The sequence below is a fragment of the Puma concolor genome, chromosome A2 (assembly GCF_028749965.1).
Source record: "Puma concolor isolate L17-30 chromosome A2, mPumCon1.1.hap2, whole genome shotgun sequence".
NCBI lineage: Eukaryota > Metazoa > Chordata > Mammalia > Carnivora > Felidae > Puma > Puma concolor.
The window spans coordinates 114,631,433-114,658,154 of NC_141668.1; the positions used below are offsets into that span (position 1 = coordinate 114,631,433).

Below are 26,722 nucleotides of genomic sequence, written 5' to 3' on the forward strand. Positions count from 1 at the left end.
CCCTTTCTTTGATCTGACACGTAATTCTGGGTTCTTTTTCTTAAAAAGTGCCACCCAAAAATATATAAGTTCTACGCTCTAGGCCCACAAGGCATGGATCAGCCCCAATCCCCAGCCACACCCGAGGCTGTTTTCCCACTCCTTTCTCCCCATCTTTCAAGAACCCCAAACCCACAGGGCGTTGTCACAGACTTGAAATAGCTACTCAAAGCCTCTGCAGCCAGAGTCTCTGCTCGTCCTTATCTGCAGTTTCCTCCCCATTACTGATGATTTAGACACTTGTTATGTAAATGACATCTACAGAGACCCATTCTGTGAAATGCTTACAGGACTCTTTTAACGTCTTCATCATTTTAAAAATAAAACCAAATCCTCCTGCTTCTCCCTGGGCCAGTTTCTGGGAGTCCACAACCCCCATCCCTTGGGCCATCTCAGGGACCTCTTTCCCATGCCTTCTAACCTGTCAGGGTTGGATGAGGGCTGATGTCAGTCACACTTGCTTGGCCCAGACTCAGTTTCTGCCCAGACGTCCCCTCCCTGCCCCTCAAGCCTTCTCAGACTTTCAAGGGCATCCCAGTCTTAAGACTGAAGAGACACACCTGCCCTCCCCACCCCTGTGCTCAGGGGCCCCCAGAGCTGGCAGCGCTAGACCAGAGAGAGGGGGCTGCCTAGGGGTAAAGGCGGTGGGGGGGGGGGTCTGGCACCCTGCCCAGAACCACCTTAGGGCTTCTCACCTTCCTCCCTAGAATGTGATTCTCAGCACCCCACACTCCCAGTACAAAAGGGGACCCCCGCTTCTCCTGAAGTTACATGACTGATGTTCATGGTATCATGCTGCAGAACTGCTTGAAAAGTAATAGTTCCAATGATAATAATTATTGCTTTTTATTTTATTTTATATTATTATTATTATTACTCTTATTATGACAACTAACATTCACTCAGCTTGTACCACAAACCAGGCCCCATTCCAATCATTATACACGTACTGACTCATTTAAACCTTGTGATGTCCCAGGAGACAGGCGGTGCCTTGACTTCATTTAACTTTTCCGCTCTCTGGGGCTTCTTTGTTTTAATTGCAAAAGGAACACATGCTCGTTGGAGCAAACCGAATCGTCCAGAGGTGTGTAAGAGCACGTCCACAGTGTCCCCCGTGCCCCCACTCTCTCCCTTCCGTCCCTGTCTCCTGCACTCCCCTGGCCTAACCAAGGAGAGTGGTTTCAGGTACCCGATCTGTGCATATGCCAATGTGTGCAGCGCATATTGGGAGGCTCTCTTAGAATCATCCTCCCCATGCTATGGAGGAGGGAAGTGCAGCTCAGAGAGGTTGAGTGACTCCCCCAAGGTCACACAGCAGGCGAGTGGAGGAGCTGACACTTGACTCCCGAATTTAATGGCAAAGTCTGTGACCCTATCCACTGGCCTGCATTGCCTCCAAAAGTCTTATCAGCTTCAAACAAAATGGGTGGTAATGATCATAATGATAGAAAATAGCAGTGCACATTGATTACGGAGCACAGTACCATTTGGGGTACGTTATACATACTCATCTAGACTTTCCCAAAGCCTACTACTCTCACAGTCTCTCTCCCATTTCACAGAGAAGGGAACTGAGGCATCATGAGGGGAAGCCACTGCCCCAGGTCATGCAGCTATAAGCAGTGACAGAGCAGGATACAGACTCCAGGTCCTCAACTATAAAGTCAGCCCAGGAAGGATGTTGGGGTAGGAAAGGGCAGGGTTTGGTAGGATGGCCACTGTCCGCATCTCGAACTCAGAGGGATGGATGAGAGTGCCTCATGCTGACCACCTCAGGGCCTTTGCACAGGTGGTTCCTCCATGACTGTTACCCCTTGCTTGGCCTAAATAATGCTTGTTACCCCTCCGGCTCCCAGCTTACTTAGCAATGAGGCCCTGGGGCCCCTGGGTAAATCCCGGTGCTTGCCCCTGTAGCACTGGTGCCCAGCAGACGTGGGGCAAACGTGTTCAGGGGGCAGTGCTCCATGAATAATGTGTTCCCATAGGAGGAAGGCTGCACCAGGCTGAGGGGATACCGTTCGTGAAGCAACGGGGTGAAGGGATGCTGGTGGCTCAACAGGCCTGGTTCCTGGGGAAGCACGGGAAGGGTGGGGATATGGCAGAGCAAGCCTGGACTGTGGGAGGCACTGCGGAGGGTGGAAAGTGGCAGGGCAGGAGGCAGGGCCACCAGGAGGAATGCCAGCAGAAGGCAAGAGGGAACCAGGAAGGACTATGGGCATCTGTTGGAATTCAGAGCCAGACTTCAGAGTTCCTAATAATAGCAGACACCTGAAAAGCAGAAGCCAACACCTCAATGGGCAGTGCTACTCACTACGGCTCGGGGAAACTGAGGTAGGAGCATTGCTTCACGTCTGCTGGGGGCTCCTTGGCTAGGCCTGGTTCTCACTCCGCAGGGACCCCGCAGGCAGCACGGGTGCTGGGTGTGGACACACAGAACTGACTCTGGACAGGAGTCCTAGAGCCCACCCGCCTCTCCCTGCTGTGTGCCACTAAGGCAAATCCTACTCACTCTGGGCCTCGAGCTACCCACCTGCAAAATGGAGATATGAGAAACTATGGAAGGAATGAGCAAAGGTGTTGTGGGAATACGACAGCTATAAACAAAAAATAAACAGCTCTCTGTTCCTGGGTTTCCCACAAGGCAAGTGGTAAAATGTTTCTGAACGAAGAAGCAGGTGGATGCGTGAATGGCCGCCCTGTTCCCTCCCCTCACATCATGGCGAGTGGTTTAATGAGTCCAGTTGGCATCTACTGCCCTTTTTAAGAATCTCCAAAGGGGCGCCTCGGTGGCACAGTCAGTTAAGTGTCCGACTCTTGATCTCGGCTCAGGTCATGATCTCACAGTTCATGAGTTCAAGCCCCACATCGGGCTCTGTGCTGATGGTGCAGAGTCTGCTTGGGATTCTGTCTCTCCCTCTCTCAGCCCCTCCCCTGCTTGTGCTCTGTCTCTCAAAATAAATAAACTTAAAAAAAAAAAAACTTTAAAAATCTCCAAGGAGTTTCCCTCTCCCCGTGAGAGGAGAGGGCACCCTGAGCACTGTGAATCGGGACACCACCAGCAGAGAAGGGCTGTTCCATTTCCCACCGCCACCAGGCCGTGGCATAGGGGCCACAGACAGATGCGTGGTGCCCGGAAGCCACTGTGGAGGCAGCCGGCACTCGGGCCAGCAGTAAGGAGCCCAGAGGTTTCCTTCTGTAAATGGCCAACTGTAAAAGGTACCTGTGGGCGAGAACAATCCATGCGGCCTGGGTCAGGCGGAAGGCAGAGAGCTGGAACCTTAGAAACGGTCCAGTCGAAGCCGCCTGCCCGCTTTAAACGCTTCTGTGGTCTCCTGGGTGAGAATTAGAAACTCTTTTGGACAAGATGATTTTTCAGAAAGGAGGATGGATTTAGAATGAGAATGACATATCCAAACAGGCTCTATCAGACCTTGAGCAAGTGCTATATTTTCAACGGTGCTGATTTAATCCTCTCATACCAGGCCTCCGGGGCATCCAGGGGCTTCTCCACCCGAAACCCCCTGCTGGGTAGTCATCAAGTAAAGCAACAGGGACAGGTTCTTGTCAATGAGGTTCCGGAGGCTCTGTTTCCCTGAGACATTTTCTCAGCCACCAAAATGAGCCCAGCCCAAACTATCTCACCTGCCCGAGCAATGAGACTGGTCAGGTCTCAGATGGTGATGCTGGGAGGGAGCGGGAGACCAGAGTGTGCCCAGTGGAGAGCCCCAGCCAGTGAGGAGTACCCAGGGGCGCTGTCCCGGGGCAGGGGAGCAGGTAGAGTCAGGGCCCCCAAGGGCAGCAACGTCAGCACCAGGGGAAACAGAAATTGTGGCTCACAAAAACTGTCAAAACACCTACAGGTATCTCAAGATGGAATGGTTGTGCCTGAAAAACAGAGCTCCCTGTCCCTGGAAGGGACGCAAGAGTCACTGTGGGTGCACAGGGCGTGCAGAACAGATGAGGGGTCTCGGCCCCCAGGAGGTGCCAGGATGCTAAGATCTGGCTGTTCCTGTTAAACAAAGGGCAGAAGCTCCTCCTCGCTGGCTAGGGCCGGTCGAAGGAGCACAGACTGTGGTCCGTGGGGAAAATAAGCCCACGTCACACATGTTCCCGCTTGCAGGTGCATCATTTCACAGGAGACATTCCAACAAAGCTCAGCAGAGAGCCACCTGCTCAGGGTTCCGCGTGTGGGAGGCTCCTGAAGGGGGCAACGGTGGGGTCGAGCATCCCAGGCCAAAGGATCAGGGAGGGGTTTCTGAGAAGAGACCCGAGGGCAACCAGCTACTGGAGAGAGCCCAAAACATGTCTTCACCCCTCCAGAACCCAGGGTGGGATATGCAGGCCCCAGCCCGGATGTCTGTAGGCCGGGACATTGTCTACATTCGCTCACGCACAGGCCATCGGCGGGTAGGACACAACCCTGCTATCCAAATTACATTTGGGGGGGAGGGGGAAACTGACACTTTCTTCTTCCCTCCTTCCTTGGCTGGGTCCTCCAAGGCCAGCAAAGGTCTCAGCCTCCAGCCTGCCAAGGTGGGTCGGGGAGGGCGACAGCTGGGGAGCGACTGCAACCACCACCAGGAGGGGCTGGTGCAGGGCCTCGCACAGGAGGCCTGTCTTCCCCAAACCGTTGTTGAGTGAAGGAGAGGGGTGAGAACAGCAATGGTGTGACTTAGAGGACTGAAAAAGAACGGGCAATAGGGAGCTACAGCAGGATCTGGAGCAGAGGAGTAACAGGATAAAAATGGGGTTCCAGAGAAAGCACGTGAGCCATCTGGTAGTGGTGTACAAAGCAGACACGATGGGGATGAAAATAACGACCAGCAGGATGACAAGCCCTCCTGGAGGGCAGGTAAGGGGCCTGGCACGTTCTGAGGAATATGTCTCTATCACGGCATTCTGTCCTCACACAGTAACTCTGCAGGGTGGGGACTGCCACTGTCCCCTTTGCACAGAGGCACAGTGGCCTGCCAGGGTCACCGCAGGTACACAGTGGCACTGGCTCCATGCTCCATGGTCGGCTCTGGGGCCAGTGGACAGGCAGGACAGTGTGCTCTGTGTCTCTGGGGAATTCCTCAGCAAGCCGGGCCTCAGTCTGCCCATCTGAGACCTGGGAGTGAGTGATAAATGCCCCTCTCTCAGGTTCTCTCTGACCCCAAAGACTCTCTGTGATCTTCCCACTGCACGGCAGGCAGAGACCGCCCTTGGAGGAAGCCTCGCATGCATTTTCAGGAAGAAGGGCAAAAAACCCAAACAACAACAACAACAACAACAACAACAACAAAAACCCCACTCTCCAATGATTTCCTTGAAAGGCCAGTTTTAACCCAATGGCTGGCATTTTGATTTTTTCCCCTAAGTAGAGTCTGGAAGGAATTATCTAGTGTTAACAAAATTGGGGAACCTTCCCAGGACTTTAGGATTCAACTTCCGTAACCGCTCTGGCTAGGTCAGTCACCTTGAAACAAAATCCAATACTCTCTTTGACGGGGCACCTTGTCGGGAATTTTTAATGTGCCTTAGCCACGCTGTGTATGAGGAAGAGGGGCAGACACCTTGGCTCAGGGTCCCCTCCCACTGGCATGGCTGAGCTGCTGACACTCACTTAAGAGACCCAGCCCCTGGACAGAGGCAGGCCCCAGGGTGCCTCCGACCCTCCCGGCCTACGGGCACCTGTAGCCCCTCCTCCCCGCCCTGGTGCCACACGGGCCCCCACGTCAGTCCCTGTGTGTCAGGCCCTGGGGACCGGACCCAGAGCAGCCTGGCCCAGCCGCCCAGGAGGGGCCTCCTGCTGGCAGAGGAGGGAAAAGCTCCTGGAATGAGGGGGCTTGCGGGTCGTCCTGTGGGCTGGAGCCAGCACTCCTGAGGTCTCTGAGGACAATCTCAGAGGTCTTATGCTGTCAGCAGCAGACGCCTTGCCCCTGCCCAACGCCAGGAAGGTCCTGCCTCCTATTTCAACAAGAGGGTTTCAACCTCCAGAGAGAATCAACGTGGGCTGAAAACCAACCATACACGGTCAGCCCCAAGCTCTCCCCCGGCAGGGACCGGCATATCCAACTGGCCCCGGCATGTCCCCGTGGATGTCTGACGGACATGGCAAACACTCGGCCGTGGCTGGACCCGCAGCCTCCCTCTAGGCTTTCCCATCTCAGCCGGGGCCCATCCACCTCTCCAGGGGCTCAGGCCAAACACCTGGGCCAGTCCGTGTCCCTCCTCATCTCGCACACCCTCATCTCATCAACCGCCAGGCCTGGGGGCTCCACCCTTAGAATTGCCCAGAATGTGCTCCTTCACCACTCTCCGCCCAGGGCTCCGGGCCAAACCACCGCCAGTGCTCCCTGTCAAGGTTGTGGCCCCCTGCTCTGCCCTCACCGTGGAGTCTGTTCCCCGCATGCTGCCAGACGGACCCTGCTCAGACCACATCGGGCTATATCCCTCGTCTCCACTCCTGCCATGGCCACCCCTGAGGCAAAGCCAGGACCTCCCCGGCCTTAATGATGGGGCCGACCTCATTTCCTGCCCGCTGGCCACCCACCCACTCCAGCTGGCTGGCCTCCCCATCTGCCCTTATTCTTGTCCCTCCTCCTAGGACGCTCTTCCCAATGACCACACAGTTCCCTCACGTCTGTCTTTCAAGTCTTTGCTCAAATTTCCCCTTCTCAGTGAGGCATTCCCTGACCTCCCCCTCTCACTACACGGACCCCTGGGTGGTCTCAGTCTGCCTGCATGCGACACATTCTCCCCAACCACCTGCGAGGCCCCAAGAGCTGGCCAGAATCCTGGCTCTGCCACTTACCAGCTGTGTGACTTTGGGCAAGGTACTTAACCTCTCTGTGCTTCCATTTCCTCATTTGGAAAATGTACCCTCTCTCTGGGTTATTACAGAAATTAAAGTGAGTTAATATGTATCAACTGTCTGGAATACAGCAGATGTCCAATTAGCTATTATTAGAATCGTTACCGCATGCTATGGGCCAAGGGGTTTGATCGCTAGGCTCTAGTCCACCTCTGCCCTCACTCTCCATGTGACCTTGCGCAAGTCCCTTCCTCTAGCTGCCAAACATGGAGATTAGCCAACAAGTGGTCTGAGACCCTGGGGTGGTTTTAAAACATGCCCACAAAATGTTTGATACTCCCTTGTTCAAAAGGCAGCTCTGAATCCGCCCTCCACATAGGCTGGACTCAGTGACTTTTTTCGAATGAATAGAATGTGGCAGAAAAGTGATGGCGGGTGGTTCCCAGTGTGACAGACGTTGCTGTCCCTCCTTGCTCACTCGGGGAAAGCCAGACGCCCTGTGAGGACCCTTAGGCAGCCTCTGGAGAGGCCAGCATGGGGAGGACCGAGGCCTGCCCACACCACATGGGTGACCCAGCTTAGAGGTGGGTCCTCCAGCCCTAGGCGAGTGTTCAGATGATGCAGCCCCAGCCATCGACTGAACTGTGGTCCGGGTGGACTCTCACCTGAGCCACCCCAGACACTGGGAACATAGTAAATATTAAGGTTCTAAGCCTCTTGGTTTAGGTAATTTGCAATGGAGCAATAGACAAAATACAGCCCCTTCCCCTCTGACACTCCAGATCCCTACGGGAGCCCCTTTCTTGCACCCACCTCCAGCCCCAGCCTGAGCCCCAGCCCCCTCCACTCAATGCCATTTTGTGAGATCAACTAGGGTAGCTGAAAACCTTTAACAGGCTCTCTGATCAGCCTGCAAAGCAGCAGGAAAGAAATATGCTAAATACAGCTTTCAAGTTCTCATTCCTGAAGCAAGCCCCAAACAAGCACCAGGCCCCAGGATGGGGCCCGCGGGGCAGGGTGCACCTCCCAGAGGAGCTGTGTGGGACCCTCTGATGTCCTGAAGTGCCAGGAAGCAAGGGGAGAACTATGTCAAAGCAAAGCAGACAGACCCAAAAACCCAGAGCCATCTCCCTTCCTGAAACAGTGAAAGTATATATATTTATTTTTAAATGCATCATTGAGTTATCTCAAAATTAAGGAAATAGTTGAAACAAAACCAAATCAACTGATGAGTAGATAAAGAAAATATGGTCCATCCACACAATGGAATATTATTTGGCCATAAAAAGGAAAGAAGCGCTAACATGCTACGGTGTGGACGAACCTTGCAAGCATCGTGCTAAGGAAAGAAGCCAGACACAAAGGACCACATATTGTAGGATTCCATTTAAACTGCACACTCAGCAGGGTGCCCGGGTGGCTCAGTCAGTTAAGCATCTGACTTTGGCTCAGGTCATGATCTCACGGCCTATGGCTTCGAGCGCCATGTCGGGCTCTGTGCTGACAGCTCAGAGCCTGGAACCTCCTTTGGATTCTGTGTCTCCCTCTCTCTCTGCCCCTCCCCCACTCACGCTTTGTCTCTCTCCATCTCTCAAAAAATGAATAAGCATTAAAAACATTTTTTTTTTAATTGCACACTCAGAACAGGCAAATCTACAGACACAAAATGTAGATTAGGGGTTGCCAGGATCTGGGGAAAGGTGGAATGGAGAGTGAATGCTAATTAATGGGTATGGAGTTTCTTTTGGGGGTGATGAAAACATTCTGGAATTAGGTAGTGGGGGATGGCTGCACAACTCTGAAAATACATGGAAAACCATGAAACTGTACACTTTTTTTTCAGTTTACTTATTTTGAGAGAGAGCACAAGCGTGAGCAGAGGAGGGGCAGAGAGAGAGGGAGAGAGAGAATCCCAAGCAGGCTCCGTGCTGTCAGCACAGAGCCCCCCCGTGGGGATCGATCCTACAAACCGTGAGATCATGACCTGAGCCGAGGTCAAGAGTCGGATGCTTAACTGACTGAGCCACCCAGGAGACCCTAAATTGTACACTTTAAATGGATGAATTTTATGGTTTGTGAATCATATCTCAATAATGTTAAAAGCAACAGGATTGAAAGTATGGCCCCACCAAGGAGGGCGCTGGAATAGGAGGGCTCGCTCAGCTGAGACCCTGAGTGCTACACCTGCAGGGGTGCAAAGCAAGCCAGCAGCAAGGAAGCTGGCTTTTCTGTCTTTAGCTTGGTGCTGATCAGAGGGAAAAACAGAAGTCCCCCCAAGAATTCATAATGGCAGAGATGAGATAGGCCGGGAACTGTGCAGAGCAGGGCCAGGAATAACACCAGAAGCGGGGCCCTTCCTCCCATGAACCTGAGGGCTCGGGACATAAACAGCTTCGTCTCCTCTGAGGACATTAACCCTGAAATGCCAGAAGCAAGCCAGACGGTTAGGACTGCAGAATCCCCCCCCGCGGGCCCCTCACCCCCACATACTCCCGCCCCACCTCAGGAAGCTGTCGGGTCTCTATTCTGAGTCTATTCCTGTGGCCCCTGGGTGAGGTGACAGAGGCATCTTGCCGACAACCTTTGAACAGAGAAAGATGCCAAACCAGGTGGAGCCCGCCCTGCATGTGCCATGCGAGTCCCCTGCCGGCCCTGCTGCTGGTCGAGCAGCTGTCGGTGTGCACGGCCAACCACACTGCCGGTCATGTTGTTGGTCACTCTGCAGTCCTCACGACCAACCACACAACTGGCCATGCTGTTGGCCACCGGGCCTCCCATCCGGAGAAGGCAGGGGCCTCATCCTGCACAGCCGCTCCTGAACAAACCTGGCCAGCTGATGCCAGAAGGGACAGACACAACCCTTACCACGTGACAAGTGGCAGCCTGTGTTCTCTGAGGGCTGGGGCTGGGGGGAGGAAACCACCACCACTTGGATGACGGGGCATCCCCTGGCCGCACCGAAATGTCTGTATGGTCACACACACTCTACGTGGGTCACGAGGCCCTGGGAGCAGACATCAGATGCCAGAGATCTGAGATTCCCCAGGCTCCCTGACTCCTGGTCAGTCTCTCTTTCTCTCTCTCTCTCTGTCTCTGACGAATGCATGCATTCATTCATTTCTTCCTATCAACAAATATCCGAGTGCCTACCATGTGCCAGATGCTGGTGCCAGACAGCTCACCTGGTCTCTGCCCTTGGGGAATTTGCATCCTGGGCATCAAAGTCAACAGGCAGACAGATACACAAATGGTCCTTTCAGACGCTGGTAAGTACTATGAAGTGAAGCAGGGTGGTGCAGTAGAGAGGATTCTGAGGATTTGGGTTGAGCCCCAAAAGATGATTTGCAGAAGTTGGCACTTACAGAAAAATCTAATGGACGTAAGTAGTTATCCACATGGGTGCCAGGGAGATAGACCTTTGAGGCAGAGGTCTGGGCTTTCTGATGTGGAGCACAGAAGATCCATAATCCCAGGGTGAGAACAAATGGTCAGCAAACACACGAGGAGATGTCCCACCCACTCCCACCCCCAGCCATCAGAGTCACTTACATTAAGATATCACGAGATGCTGTTTGGGACCCATTAGACTGGGAAAATAAGGCATCTGACCAGACAGGGGCTCTTATCTGGTTGGCAGGGGCTCTTATCACCACTGGTGGCTGGGTTTAAGTTGAAAAATCTCCTGTCTTATGACTAATTCCACTCCCAGGAACATGCTTGATGTGAATGTATGCTCGAGTGCACCAGGAGGGGCACACGAAAATGCTGACAGAGATGTCATTCAAAACAGCTTTGAGATGGAAACAACTCAGTGCCTATCAGGAGGAAAATCGATAAACCACGGCAACGTATTCTGCAGCAGTGAAAGTAAACTGACGATAGCTACGTGCAATAACCTGGATGTAGCTCCGTTACTTCATCACGGCCAAGGAAAGAAATTTCTGGAAGATGACATAGAGTAAAGCATCTTTACAAAAACAAAGTTAAGAAAAGACAAACCAGAACTTCTGGCTTCTACTTACAATGTAGAGTGCTAGAAAGAGCTCTCACCCTAAAAAGACAATGATGGAAAGCGAGGGGATATCTGAATCCACAACTTTTCCTCAACTCATCAGAGAGCCCAGGCAGTAGGAACTCAGTAAACTCAAAATCCAAGACAAGGTAGGCACCTCCAAAAACAGAGAGGACGTGAGTTCTGATTTACCTAAAGTGTTGGGAAACATATTAGCTGAAAAACTTCCACAGTGAATAACATTCACCACACCACAGAGCCAAGAAGCTCAGAAAGCAACTGGCAGATAAATACAAAACAAACAAAAAAAAAAAAACACCTTGGCACATCGTATTCCAACTTCCAGAAGATAAAGAAAGACATAGAACACACACTAACAGCCGTCAGAGTTAAAAACACACTGCAATAAATACAGAGGACCAACGATAAGAAAGAGTCGCAGCAGGTTTCTCATCAGAAAATCATGCAATCCAGGAGAAGCCAAGATGGCAGAACAGCATGGAAGGTTTTTTTTTTTTTGCGTCTCAGGTACTTGAAATACAGCCAGATCAACACTAAACCATCCTGCACACTTAGAAAACTGATTTGATTTGAGGATTAACACAACAATTTGCACAACTTGAACCACAGAACTCAGCAGGTACATGACACAGAGAGGTGAAACGGGGGAGAGAGAAGCCGCGGAGGGCAGGGAGCTGTTTTTGCTTGCGGAGAGAGGATGGAGATGGGGAGGGGGGAAGAATACAGGAAAAGCACCCCCCCCCAAAAGCAGCTGGAGAGAAAGTGGAAAAGTGGAAACAGCCACAGGGACTGACTAAAAAGGGAGAAAGGAAAAAGGAGAGGGTTTAAATTCCATTAAGACTCTATAAACAGGGGGAGCGCAGAGTCTGAAACTCTGCAGCTCCATACCTGGCGGTGCTCTGGTAGGAAGGGCAAATCCCCAGGAGCAGAGTAAAGTCCGGAGGGTCTTCGAGCCACAGGGGAGAGGCGGTTCCCTTGCTGGGAGGACATCTGGTAGAGGCAGTGTGGCACCCCCACAGGCAAAGATGTCAGCAGACCCTGGAGAATAACCACATTCGCCGGTGCTGGAACAAGGTTGTCAAGGGTGACGCCTGGTGCCAGATGTGTGTTGTGATTTTCCATAATCTCTGAAACGCTGCTGCTACCCGATCGCGTGAACTTTTTCTGGGGCGGCTGGCACCCAGCTGCAGTCTCTGGGCATCAGTAACAGCACAGTCCTGCAAATGTTCCTGGGTGCAGCAGGCACCTGGCCATTGCTTGGTGAGACCATCCCGCAGAAGGTCTCAGAGGGTCAAAGCGGCAGTCCCTCAGAAGTGAGGGGTCGGGAAACACAGCCACATCTGAGATAAAACTCAGGAGGGAGGGGCCGCCTGGCAACCTGACAGCTTGGACAAGGACGGTGTAAAAGCAGGGAGTGAATGGAAGCCGGAGACAAAGGATGGGTGTGCGACTGCTGGTCAGGGAGAGCAGAGTTTGGATAATAGAGACTGGGTAGCCGGGGACGCCATTTTCACCCCTCCAGAGCATGTGCCTACACACCTACAAGCGCCACACCAATCCACCCCAGTAACTAAGCAGCGCCATCTAGTGAAGAATGGAGCCATTACACTAAGCCCCGGCCAACTGGACCAACCTTGCCCTTCAGGAACACCACAAGTCTCTCGGCCTGCTTAGTTTATGGACTATAAAGTGATTCAGAGTTTGACTTCTAGAGAAAAACAATGTAATTTCAACCGTATTTCAGGCTGTTTGCTGGTCCATCTATTCAATTTTATTTTTTTTCTTTTTCATTTCTTTTCTTTTTCTTGAATACAGAAAGAGAAAAAAATTATTTTTATTTTCAATTTTTATGAAACATATTTTTCTTTAAATTGTCCTACTTTTACTTTTTTTGGTAAGTTGTTCATATTCTATTTTACTTCCATCACTTAATTTCATTCTATTTCAATGTATTCATTTTTTAAAATTTTCAACGTTTTCCTTTTTTTTCTTTTCTTTTCTTTTTCCCCCCTTTTTTATTTAATCTCTCAAGCTCCTTTCAACACCCAGACCAAAATACACCTAGGATATAGCATCATTTATTTCACTTTTGTGTGTGTGTGTGTGTGTGTTGTTTTTAATTTTTAATTTAAATTTTTTTTACCTGATTAATTCCTCTTCTTCCTTGAAAATGACAAAATGAAGGAATTCACCCCAAAAGAAAGAGCAGGAAGAAACGACAGCCAGGGACTTAACTAACACAGACCCAACCAAGATGTCTGAACCAGAATTTAGAATCATGATAATAAGAATACTACCTGGAGTAGAAAATAGATTAGAACCCCTTTCTGCACAGATAACAGAAGTTAAATCTAGTCAGGATGAATTAAAAATGCTATAATCGAGCTGCAATCTCAAATGGATGCTATGGCGGCAAGGATGGATGATATGGAGGAAAAACTTATGGAGAATAATGAAGCAGAAAAAAAGAGGGAGACTAAGGAAAAGAACACAATTTAAGAATTAGAGAAATAAATGACTCATTAAAAAGGAACAACATCAGAATCATAGGGGTCCCAGAAGATGAAGAGAGAGAAAAGACGGTAGAAGGGTTAAGTGAGCAAATTATAGCAGAAAAGTTCTCTAACCTGGGGAAGACACAGACATCAAAATCCAGGAAGCACAGAGGATCCGATTAGATTAAACAAAAACCAGCCATCAACAAAGCATCTCATAGTCAAATTCACAAAATAGTCAGGCAAGGAAAGAATCATGAAAACAGCAAGGGGAAAAAAAGTCCTTAACCTACAAGAAAAGACAGATCAGGTTTGCAACAGACCTATCCACAGAAACCTGGCAGGCCAGAAAGGAGTGGCAGAATATATTCAATGTGCTGAATTGGAAAAATATGCAGCCAAGAATTCTTTATCCAGCAAGGCTGTCATTCAGAATAGAAGGAGAGATTAAAAGTTTCTCAAACAAAAATTAAAGGAGTTTGCGAACACTAAAAAAGCCCTACAACAAATTTTAAGGGGGGGGGGCCTCTCTGAAGGGAGAAAAGATGGAAAAAAAAACAAGACTAAAAGCAACAAAGACTAGAAAGGAACAGAGAACACCACCAGAAATTCCAACTCTACAAGAAACATAATGGCAATAAATTCATATCTTTCAGTACTCACTCTAAATGTCAATGGACTAAATGCTCCAATAAAAAGATATAGGGTAACATAATGGATAAGAAAAAAAGATCCATCTATATGCTGTTTACAGGAGACCCACTTTATACCTAAAGACACCTTCAGATTGAAAGTAAGGGGATGGAGAACCATCTATCATGCTAATGGCTGACAAAAGAAACCTGGATACCCATATTTGTATCAGACCATCTAGACTTTAAAATAAAGACTATAACAAGAGATGAAGAAGGGCATTATATCATAATTAAGGGGTCTATCCACCAAGAAGACCCAACAATTGTAAACATTTATGCTCCAAATGTAGGAACCCAAATATATAAGTCAATTAATCACAAACATAAAGAAACTCATTGATAATAATACCATCATAGTAGGGGACTTCAACACTCCAGTTACAACAATGGACAGATCATCTAAACAGAAAATCAAGAAGTAAACAATGGCTTTGAATGACACACTGAGCCAGATGGACTTCACAGATATATTCAGAAAATTAAATCCTAAAGCAACACGGGGTGCCTGGGTGGCTCAGTCAGTTACGCATCCGACTTCAGCTCAGGTCATGATCTTGCAGTCTGTGAGTTCGAGCCCCATGTCGGGCTCTGTGCTGACGGCTCAAGCCTGGAGTCTGCTTCAGATTCTGTGTCTCCCTCTCTCTCTAATCCTCCCCCATTCATGCTCTGTCTCTCTCTGTCTCAAAAATAAATAAACATTGAAAATAATTTAAATCCTAAAGCAATGGAATATACATTCTTCTCCAGTGCACATAGAACGTGCTCCAGAATAGATCACATACTGGGACACAAATCAGTCCTCAAGAAACAAAAAGATCGAGATCATAACATGGATAGTTTCAGACCACAATGCTGGGAAACTCAAAATCAACCACAAGAAAAAATGTGGAAAGATAACAAATACTTGGAGACTAAAGAACATCCTACTGAAGAATGAATGGGCCAACCAAGAAGCTGAAGAGGAAATTTAAAAGTACATGAAGGCCAATGAAAATGATAACACCACAGCCCAAAATCTCTGGACACAGCAAAGGTGGTCATAAGAGGGAAGGACATAGCAATCCAGGCCTTCTGACAAAAGGAGGAAAGGTCTCAGATACACAACCTAACCTTACACCTTAAAGAGCTGGAAAAAGGACAGCAAAGAAAACCCAACACCAGCAGAAGACAGGAAATAATAAAGATTAGAGCAGAAATCAATGCTATCGAAACCAAAAACAAAACAAAACAAAACAAAACAAAACAAAACAAAACAAACAAACAAACAAAAAACCAAAACCAGTAGAACAGATCAATGAAACCAGAAGCTGGTTCTTTGAAAGCATTAACACAATTGATAAACCACTAGCCAGTTTGACCAAAAAGAAAAAGGAAGGGACCCAAATAAATAAAATCAGGAATGAAACAGGAGAGATCACAACCAACACAGCAGAAATAAAAACAATAAGAGATTACTATGAACAATTATACGCCAATAAAATGGGCACTCTCAAAGAAATGGACAAATTCCCAGAAACATATAAATACCAAATCTGAAACAGGAAGAAATAGAAAATTTGAACAGACCCATAACCAGTAAAGAAATCTAATTAGTAATCAAAAATCTCCCCCAAAACACGAGTCCAGGGCCAGATGGCTTTCCAGAGGAATTCTACCAAACATTTAAGGAAGAGTTAGCACCTATTCTCTTGAAGCTGTTCCAAAAAATAGGAGTGGAAGGAAAACTTCCAAACTCTTTCTAGGAAGCCAGCATTACCTGGATTCCAAAACCAGAGACCCCACTAAAAAGGAGAACTATAGACCAATTTCCCTGCTGAACACGGATGCAAAAGTCCTCAACAAGGTATTAGCCAACAGGACCCAACAATACATTAAAAAAATTATTTGCCAGGGCGCCTGGGTGGCGCAGTCGGTTGGGCGTCCGACTTCAGCCAGGTCACGATCTCACGGTCCGTGGGTTCGAGCCCCGCGTCGGGCTCTGGGCTGATGGCTCAGAGCCTGGAGCCTGTTTCCGATTCTGTGTCTCCCTCTCTCTCTGCCCCTCCCCCGTTCATGCTCTGTCTCTCTCTGTCCCAAAAATAAATAAACGTTGAAAAAAAAAATTAAAAAAATTATTTGCCACGACCAAGTGGGATTTATACCTGGGATGCAGGGCTGGTTCAATATCTGCAAACAATAGATAGGATTCATCACCTCAATAAAAGAAAGGGCAAGAACCACATGATCCTCTCAATAGATGCAGAGAAAGCATTTGACAGCATCCTTTCTTGATAAAAACCCTCAAGAAAGTAGGGATAGAAGGATCACCTCTCGACATCATAAAAGCCATATATAAAAGACCCAATGCTAATATCATCCTCAATGGGGAAAAACTGAGAGCTTTCCCCCTAAGATCAAGAACACGGCAGGGATGTCCACTCTCGCCATTGTTATTCAACATAGTATTGGAAGTCTTAGCCTCAGCAATCAGACCACACAAAGAAATAAAACATATCCAAATCAGCCAGGAGGGGGTCAAACTTTCACTCTTTGCAGATGACATGATACTGTATATGGAAAACCCAAAAGATTCCACCAAAAAACTGCTAGAACTGACCCATGAGTTCAGCAAAGTCACAGGATATAAAATGAATGCACAGAAATCAGTTGCATTCCTATACACCAACAATGAAGCAACAGAAAGAGAAATCAAGGAATTGATCCCATTTTACAACTGCACCAAAAACCATAAAATACCTAGGAATAAATCTAACCAAAGAGGTGAAAAATCTATACACTGAAAACTATAGGAAGTTTATGAAAAAATTTGAAGAAGACACAAAAAAATGGAAAAATGGTCCTGGATAGGAAGAACAAATATTGTTAAAATGCCAATACTATCCAAATCAATCTACATAGTCAATGCGAATCCCTATCAAAATAACGACAGCATTCTTCCTAGAGCTAGAACAAACAATTCTAAAATTGGTATGGAACCACAAAAGACCCCGAAGAGCCAAAGCAATCTTGAAAAAGAAAACCAAAGCGGGAGGCATCACAATTCCGGATTTCAAACTGTATTACAAAGCTGTAATCATCAAGACAGTATGGAACTGGCACAAAAACAGACACTCAGATCAATGGAACACAATAGAGAACCCAGAAATGGACCCACAAATGTATGGCCAACTAATCTTTGACAAAGCAGGAAAGAATATCCAATGGAATAAAGATGGTCCCTTCAGCAAGTGGTGCTGGGAAAACTGGACAGCGACATGCAGAAAAATGAACCTGGACCACTTTGTTACAGCATAGACAAAACTAAACTCAAAATAGATGAAAGACCTAAACATAAGACAGGAAGCCATCAAAATCCTAGAGGAGCAAGCAGGCAAAATCTCTTTGATCTTGGCCACAGCAACTTCTTACTCAGCACGTCTCCGGAGGCAAGGAAACAAAAAGCAAAAATGAACTACTGGGACCTCATCAAAAGGAAAAGCTTCTGCACAGTGAAGGAAACAATCGGCAAGACTTAAAGGCAACCAACAGAATGGGAGAAGATATTTGCTAATGACATATCAGATAAAGGGTTAGTATCTAAAACCTATAAAGAACTTATCCAACTCAACACCCAAAAATCAAACAATCCAGTGAAGAATTGGGCAAAAGACATGAATAGACACTTCTCCAAAGAAGACATCCAGATGGCCAACTGACATATGAAAAAATGCTCAACATCACTCATCATCAGGGAAATACAAATCAAAACCACAATGAGAGAACACCTCACATCTGTGAGAATGGCTAATGTTAACAACTCAGGCAACAACAGATGTTGGCGAGGATGCAGAGAAAGAGGATCTCTTTTGCATTGTTGGTGGGAATGCAAGCTGGTGCAGCCACTCTGGAAAACATTATGGAGGTTCCTCAAAAAACTAAAAATAGAACTACCCTACAACCCAGCAACTGCACTACTAGGCATTTATCCATCGGATACAGGTATGCTGTTCTGAAGGGACACATGCATGCCAATGTTTACAGCAGCACTGTTGACAATAGCCAATGTACGGAAAGAGCCCAAATGTCCATCTCTGGATGAATGGATAAAGATGTGGTATATAGATACAATGGAGTATCACTCGGCAATCAAAAAGAATGAAATCTTGCCATTTGCAACTACATAGATGGAACTGGAGAGTATTATGCTAAGCGAAATTAGTCAGAGAAGGAGAAATTCCTATGACTTCACTCATATGAGGACTTTCAGATACAAAACAGACGAACATAAAGGAAGGGAAGCCAAAATAATACAAAAACAGGGAGGGGGAGAAAACATAAGAGACTCTTACATATGGGGAACAAACAGAGGGTTACTGGAGGGGTTGTGGGAGGGGGGATGAGCTAAATGGGCATTAAGGAATCTACTCCTGAAATCATTGTTGCACTATATGCTAAGTAACTTGGATGTAAATTTAAAAAAATAAATTAAATAAAATGGCAGAAAATAAAAATCAAATTTCAAAACTGAAAAAAAAATAAATAAAAAGCAGAAAAAAAGAGAAAGAAAATCATGCCATCCAGATGGACAGTGGAGTGACAAAACTGTGAACCCAGGATCTATATTCCACGAAAATATCATTACACATACACATACACAGTAACTAAAGGGACAATTCTCCAAGAAGACATGACAGTGCCCAATGGGTGCTCACCTACCTAAGCTTCAAAGCATAGTAAGCCAAAACTCACAGGACTGAAAGGAGAAATAGGTAAATCCACAATCGTTAAATGTCAATAATCCTTTCAGTAATTGATAGAGTAAGCGGGGGGGGGGGGGGGGGGGGCGGGGGGGAATCAGTAATGGTGTAGAAATACCTGGAAACTATCAACTAACTTGACCTATTGATATTGACAGAACACTGCGCCCAACAGCACCAGAATATCCACCCACCACTCCCTCCCCACATCCATCGCACAAACCCATACTGGGCATCTATCATGGGTGAGGCACTATACTAAGCAGAGATGCATCAAGCCCCTCAGGGAGCTTACAGTCCAGCCAGCTAGACAGACCTGTAGACAGATCACCCCTCCTGCATCACGGGTGGTGTCATGAGACAGATGGAAGCAAATGGAACAGCACAACCACAGAGGGGGGAGGGGCATGAGGCCCATATACCCAGCACCTAGCCCAGCAAAAGCCCTCAGTAAATGCCTGATGAATGAATTTGTTTTATTGATCTTGAATGTGTCTTGAATAATGATTTTAATATGAAGCATATTATGAAACATATTTTTAAATTATGAATATATTTTATTTCATGACACGTTTATCGTCCATCTCTCCCCAGAGTGTGGCTTTCATGAGAACAGGAACTGCTTCTGTCCTGTTCACTGCTGTGTCTCAGAATCTAGAGTGATGGCTGGCACACAGCAGGTGCTCAATAAGTATTTAAATGCTAAAGGAATACACTCCTTTATAAATATTTATGTATTCCTCAGTAAACATTTATATAAATGGGTGATCAATGAACAGGTGAATCAATGGATACATGACTGCACGGACATAAAGGCTAAGTGGGCAGGTGAATACTAAGTGGAGAGATAGAGGGATAGGTAGGTAGATAGAAGTGCATGTAGATCAATCACCAACCAAGAGCATATTCTGAGCTGTAAAACAAACCTTAACAAATCTAAAATAATTAGAAGTTAAACAGTCACTTCCAGATCACCTAGGGGTCAAAGAGGAAGAAATCACAAAGGAAACCCAAATATACTCTGAATTAAATGAAAATGAAAACACAACATATCACAATTTGTGAGACAGAGCTAAAGCAGTGCCTAGAAGGAAATTTATCACATTAAATGCTTATGTGAGAAAATAAGAAAAGGTCTCAAATCAAGCACATTAAATGCAAAGCAAGCAGAAGGAAGAATAAAAAGCAGAAATCGATGGAATCAAGAATGGAAAACTTCATTTTGTGATGTGTAGAACTGCTGAATCACTGTATTGTATGTCTGAAACTAATACAGTATTATATATCAACTATTCTTTAATTTTTTTTTAAATGAAAAACAAGAGACAAAAGCAGTGAATCCAAGTTGGAAAAAAACAATGAAATTGAGAAACCTGTAGACCAGGCATCAGCAAACCTTTGCTATAAAGGGCAGATAGTATATATTTTAGGCTTTTCTGGCCACATATAGTCCCTATCACATGTTCTATGTTTTCTCTTCTCTCCTCTCCTCTCCTCTCCTCTCCTCTCCTCTCCTCTCCTCTCCTCTCCTCTCCTCTCCTCTCCCTCCCCTCCCCTCCCCTCCCCTCCCCTCCCCTCCCCTCCCCTCCCCTCCCCTTCTCTCTCTTCTCTTCTCTTCTCTTCTCTTCTCTTCTCTTCTCTTCTCTTCTCTTCTCTTCTCTCTTCCTTTCCTTTCCTTTCCTTTCCTTTCCTTTCCTTTCCTTTCCTTTCCTTTCCTTTCCTTTCCTTTCCTTCTTTTTTCTTTCTTTCTTTTTTTTTCCTTAACTTTAACAATGGGTCATGGGCTAGATTTAGCCTGCAGGCTGTAGTTTGCTAATCCCTGCTCCAGGCACACTGATCAAGAGGGAAAAAAAAGGAGAAAACACAGAACTTACAACTAAGAAACACTAGGGACAACCCTACACTACTTAGATAACATGACGAATTCCTTAAAATACATGAACTGTCCAAATTCACCCAGGAAGAAATAGATAGCATGAATAGTCCTATATCCTAATTCCATCAAACACGTAGAGGAGAAATAACACCAATTCTACACAAAATCTTCTAGAACATAAAGGGAGGAATCACTTCCCACCCCATTTTATGAGGCTCACATTTGCCCTGATACCCAAACCAAACAAAGGCATGACCATAAGGAAAACTATAGACCAGTATCCCTCATGAACACGAGACACAAAAACCCTTAACACAATACTAGTGAATAAAATTCAGCAAGAAGGCTGGTTCAGCATTTGAAATTGATCAATAGAATTCACCATGTTTACAAACTAAAGGAAAAATAAGGATTGTATCTATAGATGCAGAAACAAATCTTGACAAAATTCAATATTTGTATACGACAAAAACTCTCTATCAGCTAGGAACAGGACACTTCCTCAGCCTGAAAAAGGGTATCTGCAAAAATCTACAGTTCACATCCTCACATTCCAACCCCCACCCCCCACCTCATCTGAACAAGCACTTCCTCGGCCCTGGACCTTCAGGAGAACTTACCTCCTAGAATGTTCCACCCCAGCTGTTTAATGGGCTGGCATCCTCTCATCCTTCAGGTCTCAACTCAGAGAAGCCTTTGTGACCCTTGCCCTCCCTTGTCACACCCTGTCATACCCCACTTTACCTAATTCTCTTGTTTCTTTGTGTACTTGTTTATTCTGTGTCTTCTGCCTTGAATGTCAGCTCCAGGAGGACAAGAGCACTTATGCTTACTCACCACAGGGCCCAGCACTGTGCCACTTCAGCAAATGTTTGATTATGGATGTACAACATATAATCACAGCTACAACTGCAGCTTGATTTCTTCAACTAACAGGGAGATGATTACATATTGGGAGACAGCCCATTTCATGGGTCGACACATCCAAAAATAAAGACTGTTGCTGGGAGGAATCTCAAATGGGGTAAGTGAGGCTCAGAGAGGAAAGGAAGTTATCTAAGGTCACAGGACAGCAGAGATGACATTAGACCCACATATTGCTTCCACTGTATCCTAATTGCTAGAAAGTACTTCTGCCCCCCCCAGGAGACCCATCCTCTGGGGAACAGGCATCATCAGGATGCTGGCTTAGATGCCAACTTCCTGGCCCACTTTTCTGCACAAATTTCTCTTTGTTCCTTTCCAGGACAGAAGTGCTGCAGGGCACCTGCCCCAAGGTGAGCCCAGTCCCATTGGGAACACCCTTCAGAAGAAATAATGGGCATTGGCCTTTGACATCATAACTCACTCTGGCGTGTAAACTTCTTTATCCAGTTTGACATGTTCAGCGGGATTTAAAAGAGGTGCTCAGCAAATCTTGTTAGCGCTAATAGGAGAGGGTTTATTGCTCTGTTCTCCTCATCCTGAGTGGCACAGAGGGAAATAATCATAGTTTCTCTGGAAGGTCCCCCCCCCCCCCCCCCCCCCCGCATCAACCAGGCATGTGGTCTTAAGCAGCCACCTGGAGCCCATCTCAGGCCAGGAAGCAGGGCTGCAGGTGTAAACTCTTTCTGGAGAGGAAGTTCACACCTCAATACAACTTCTGGTCACTAGAATCTGTTTGGAGAATATGAGTATTCTTACATAAGAACATCACAATTTTGTCCTTACATGTAACTTCAAGAAGGAGCTGCTTTCTTAAAATGTGAATCATTATATCAATGGATCAAGATCCCCTTCCCTTTTTTACTCTCTCCTGGGGGAAAGGAAGCTCACGTTAATAGAGGACTCACTTTGCCCCGGTCTCCTGGTCCCCTGGCCAGGAGCTTACAGACATGTAATCTAACCTGCTCCAGCCAGTGATCCTGATGGGAAGGACTGGGAGAAACTGAGGCTCAGAGGGGGCTTAAGTGCTTTCCTCAGGCTCCAGCATGAGGCAGTGACAAGGCCCACTTTGACCTGAGTCTGCCGGACACGAAGTGTTCATGTAACTCAAACCACAGAAGTCGGCCCCACTGCCCAGCTTTAACACATCCTTTTCTTCTTAGAGCCGAGCACAGCAGGAGGCACATAGCAGGTGCTCATATATAGGGCGGATATCTGACTAAGAAGCCACCAGTGTGGCGTAAGTAAGCCAGGACAGGAAGAGAGACAGACACACAGACACAATGTGCTGATAAATCTGACTTGAGACCTGGATCAAGCCGTAAGTGAAACCAGACCTTGTCCTGGAATTCTCAGTTCCATGAACTGGTACATTAAGCTACTCCCCTCCCCAGCTTTTTTTAAGTCTGTTTTAGTTGGCCTTTCACTTGCAACAGAGTTCTTACATCCACCTGTGTACAGCTGGCCCATGTATTTTCTTTTCTTTTTTTTTTAAGTTTATTTTATTTATTTATTTTTTTTGACAGAGAGATAGAGAGCAAGTGGGGTGAGACAGAGAGGGAGACAGATAATCCCAAGCAGGCTCCGTGCTGTCAGTGCTGAGCTTGACAGGGGCTCAAACTCACAAAGTGTGAGATCATGACCTGAGCTGAAACCAAGAGTTGGACACTTAACCAACTGAGCCACCCAGGATCCCTCACCTATGTGTCTTCTTTCTGGACTCTGGTTCCAGTTGAGAACATAATCCCTTCATCCTCCTGCATCATGTTCTTTCTCCCTGAACCTTCCTTCTGTCTTCCCACCCCTGCCCCCTGGGGAGTCCTTTCCTGGTTTCTAATGCTACTGTTGGCTGTTCCTGGCACAGGGCCTTGAACTCACAAAGCGCATTCTTTGCCCAGGGCCTTTGCCAGACTTCCATGTGTCCTGCTCTCTTTCTTCACATCAGATTTGATCAAATATCATCTCATCAAGAAATCCACTCCTAGCCAGTGGGTCCTAGAGAACCTCTCAATGCCCATAACTCTTACGCCCGCCTCTGGCTTGTTTTCCTTCATTACACTTAGCACTACCTGAAATTACGTCCTGTTTACTTGTAGATTACCTGCCACCCACTGAAATGGCAGTGCCATGATGAGGAGGCCAGGCCCATCTCGACCCCATTGGGCCCAGCACTGTGCCTGCCTCTAAATGGAAGCTCTAAAAATATCCTAAAACTTGAGTTTGGAAAAGATCTTTTCTTAGACCATGAATTGTGATCAAGGAAGGAACAGTGACAGAATTTGTATAAATACGATCATTACCAGAAATGAAAAGTCTGACAAAAATGATGTTTACAACTGCTTAAAATACCCCACACCTGGAAAGAAGTCATTTGGGGGTGGGAAAAGCTGGAAAATTGGGCTCTTTTACATTTTAAAGACTTGCCTACTTTCCTTACTTGAAAAAAAGAATCCCTAGTTTGGGTTGGAGGATCTGGCACCCTGAGAGGACCCACTTGTCAGCCTGGCTGAAATGTCTCAGGCATTTCCATGCAGAGTGAGTGTCTGCAGAATGGCCTGCCAGTTCCCTGATGATCCAAGGATGTGGCAGAGGTGACCTAAAAAGCCACCATGGTTGGGGCGTCTGGGTGGCTCAGTCGGTTGGGCGGCCGACTACAGCTCAGGTCATGATCTCGCGGTCTGTGAGTTCCAGCCCCACATCGGGCTCTGTGCTGAGAGAGCTCTCTGCTTCCGATTCTGTGTCTCCCTCTCTCTGCCCCTTCCCTGCTTGCTCTCTCTCTGTCCCTCTCTCTCTCTCTCTCTCTCTCTCTCTCAAAAATAATAAACATTAAAAAAAATTTTTTTTAAAGCCACCGTGGTTGATCCCAGCAAGGAAGTGCTGGCCTCACCACTCTGCACATGGTCGAATGGTGTTTCCTTATCTATGGCACAGCGACCTGGGCACCCAGGAAGGACTTGAACCCTTTGACAGGCCCAAACTCCACTGGGGATTTAAGTTTTAGCTGGAATCAGCCTTTCCTATAACACACCCCCTGCCCCAAACCCCAAAGGAGACATCTAACAGCCAAGAATAGAATCCAAATACCCCGAAGTCATCTGATAAGGGGTAAGCACATTCAGATACTATAAAAATCTTTTATACCAAGATGCTCTGGACTTGCTGTCCCTTAAGTCTAAATACATAGGTTGGAAGGGTTTGGTTGGGAAATGGAGTAGGTGGACAAGTTCCTTCATCCATCCTTCCTTCCTTCCTTCCTTCCTTCCTTCCTTCCTTCCTTCCATCTGTCCTCCTACCCACTATCCCTATATCCACCTATCCATCTACCCCATGCACTAATTTATCCATAACTTCCACCCTTTACCCACCCATCCACCTACCCATCTATCCATCCATCCACCATCATTTATACTCTCACCCAACCATCCATCCATCCATCCATCCATCCATCCGTCCATCCACTGATCCACCCACCCATTTAACCATCACACAAACCCATACTGGGCATCTATCATGGGTGAGGCACTATACTAAGCAAGATGCATCAAGCCCCTCAGGGAGTTTACAGTCCAGCCAGGTAGACAGACCTGTAGATAGATCACTCCTCCTGCATCATGGGTGGTGTCATGAGACAGGCGGAAGCAAATGGAACAGCAGGACCACGGAGGGGGGAGAGGGGCGTGAAGCTCATATATCCAGCACCTAGCCCCAGCAAAAGCCCTCAGTAAATGCCTGATGAATGAATTTGTTTTATTGATCTTGAATGTGTCTTGAATAATGATTTTAATATGAAGCATATTATGAAACATATTTTTAAATTATGAATATATTTTATTTGTTATCTCATTTATTGTCTATCCACCACCCTGCCCCCCCACCATCAGAATGTGGCTTCAGGAGAGCAGTGACTGCTCCTATCTTGTTTACTGCTAAACCTCGGGACTCAGACTGATGGCTGGCACATAGTAGGTACTCAAGAAACATTTATATGCTAAAGAAACATCCTTTCTGCTTCCTGACCCGAACTTTGTCTCCTATTTTCAGCCATTCTCTTTGCCTTGGAGTATGTCAACCACTCTTGGTCTGCAGATCTGCCTTTTAGAGGTTTTGTAGGGCCTGGAATTGGAATCCTGTGGTTCTCCCTCCTTCCATGCCAGTCCAGGTAATCAGATCCCTGCCTTCCTGATCACTGGGACTAGTTCAGAGACAAGGTACTGTTTGAAGAAATTTTCATTTGCTGTCTCTCTCCATCCTTATAACAGAAACACTCTAAGGTAAATGTGCTATTATTATCCTCATTTCACAACTGAGGAAACTGAGACCCAGAAAGTTTAAGTGACCTGCCCAAGGTCACACAGCCCTAAAGTAGCAAAGCCAGGACCTTTATCCCTGCTGTCTGGCTCCAAAGTTCAAACTCCAAACTACCATGTCTTTTTTTTTTTTTAAGTTTGTTTGTTTGTTTAGAGAGACTGGTGTGTGTAAGTGTGACAGGGCACATGAGCAGGGGAGGGGCAGAGAAGGAGGGAGAGAGAGAATCCCAAGCAGGCTTCACACGATCAGCACAGAGCCTGACACGGGGCCGGATCCCACAAACCGTGAGATCATGACCTGAGCCAAGATTAAGAGTTGGATGCTTAACTGACTGAGCCACCCAGCGCCTCTAAACTACCATGTCTTTTGAGCAAATGCCAAACGCATACAATAGAGACTCGGTCCCTGGACTTGGGCTCCATCTACTGACAGGTGTCCTCTCCTCACTGCAAGCCTGATGCTCTCAGACTGACAAAGAAAGAGGCTCCAGAGGAAGAAACCAACTAGAGGCAAATGGAAGTTGAGAGCGGGAAAGCGATGCAGGGCCGGCCTCTGCGCCCCTGGATCCATCAACGCCTGAGGCCGTCGGGAATTTTAATGTTCATGGGCCCCAATTCCTTTACTGGGATTTGGAGTTTGGTTTCTGCTCAGACTGATAAGCTAGATCACTTCCACTTGCTTCAAGCCTGAGACCCAAACCTGAGGCCATCCCCTCATGAGGAATTTAGATTTTGCATGCTGGCTTCTGCCTTGTCTCTCTCACCTGCATCCCCGGCTCCTTCCACCTCTTAGCCCAGCCTGTCCAGGACTAAGCCCA

At 47.1% G+C, this 26,722-nt stretch overlaps 1 protein-coding gene across 4 annotated transcripts in view; it reads right to left on the reverse strand.

The window, feature by feature from the left end:
- Positions 1-26,722, reverse strand: part of IQSEC1 (IQ motif and Sec7 domain ArfGEF 1) — a 508,671-nt gene that overhangs the window by 393,634 nt on the left and 88,315 nt on the right. The window lies entirely within an intron of this gene.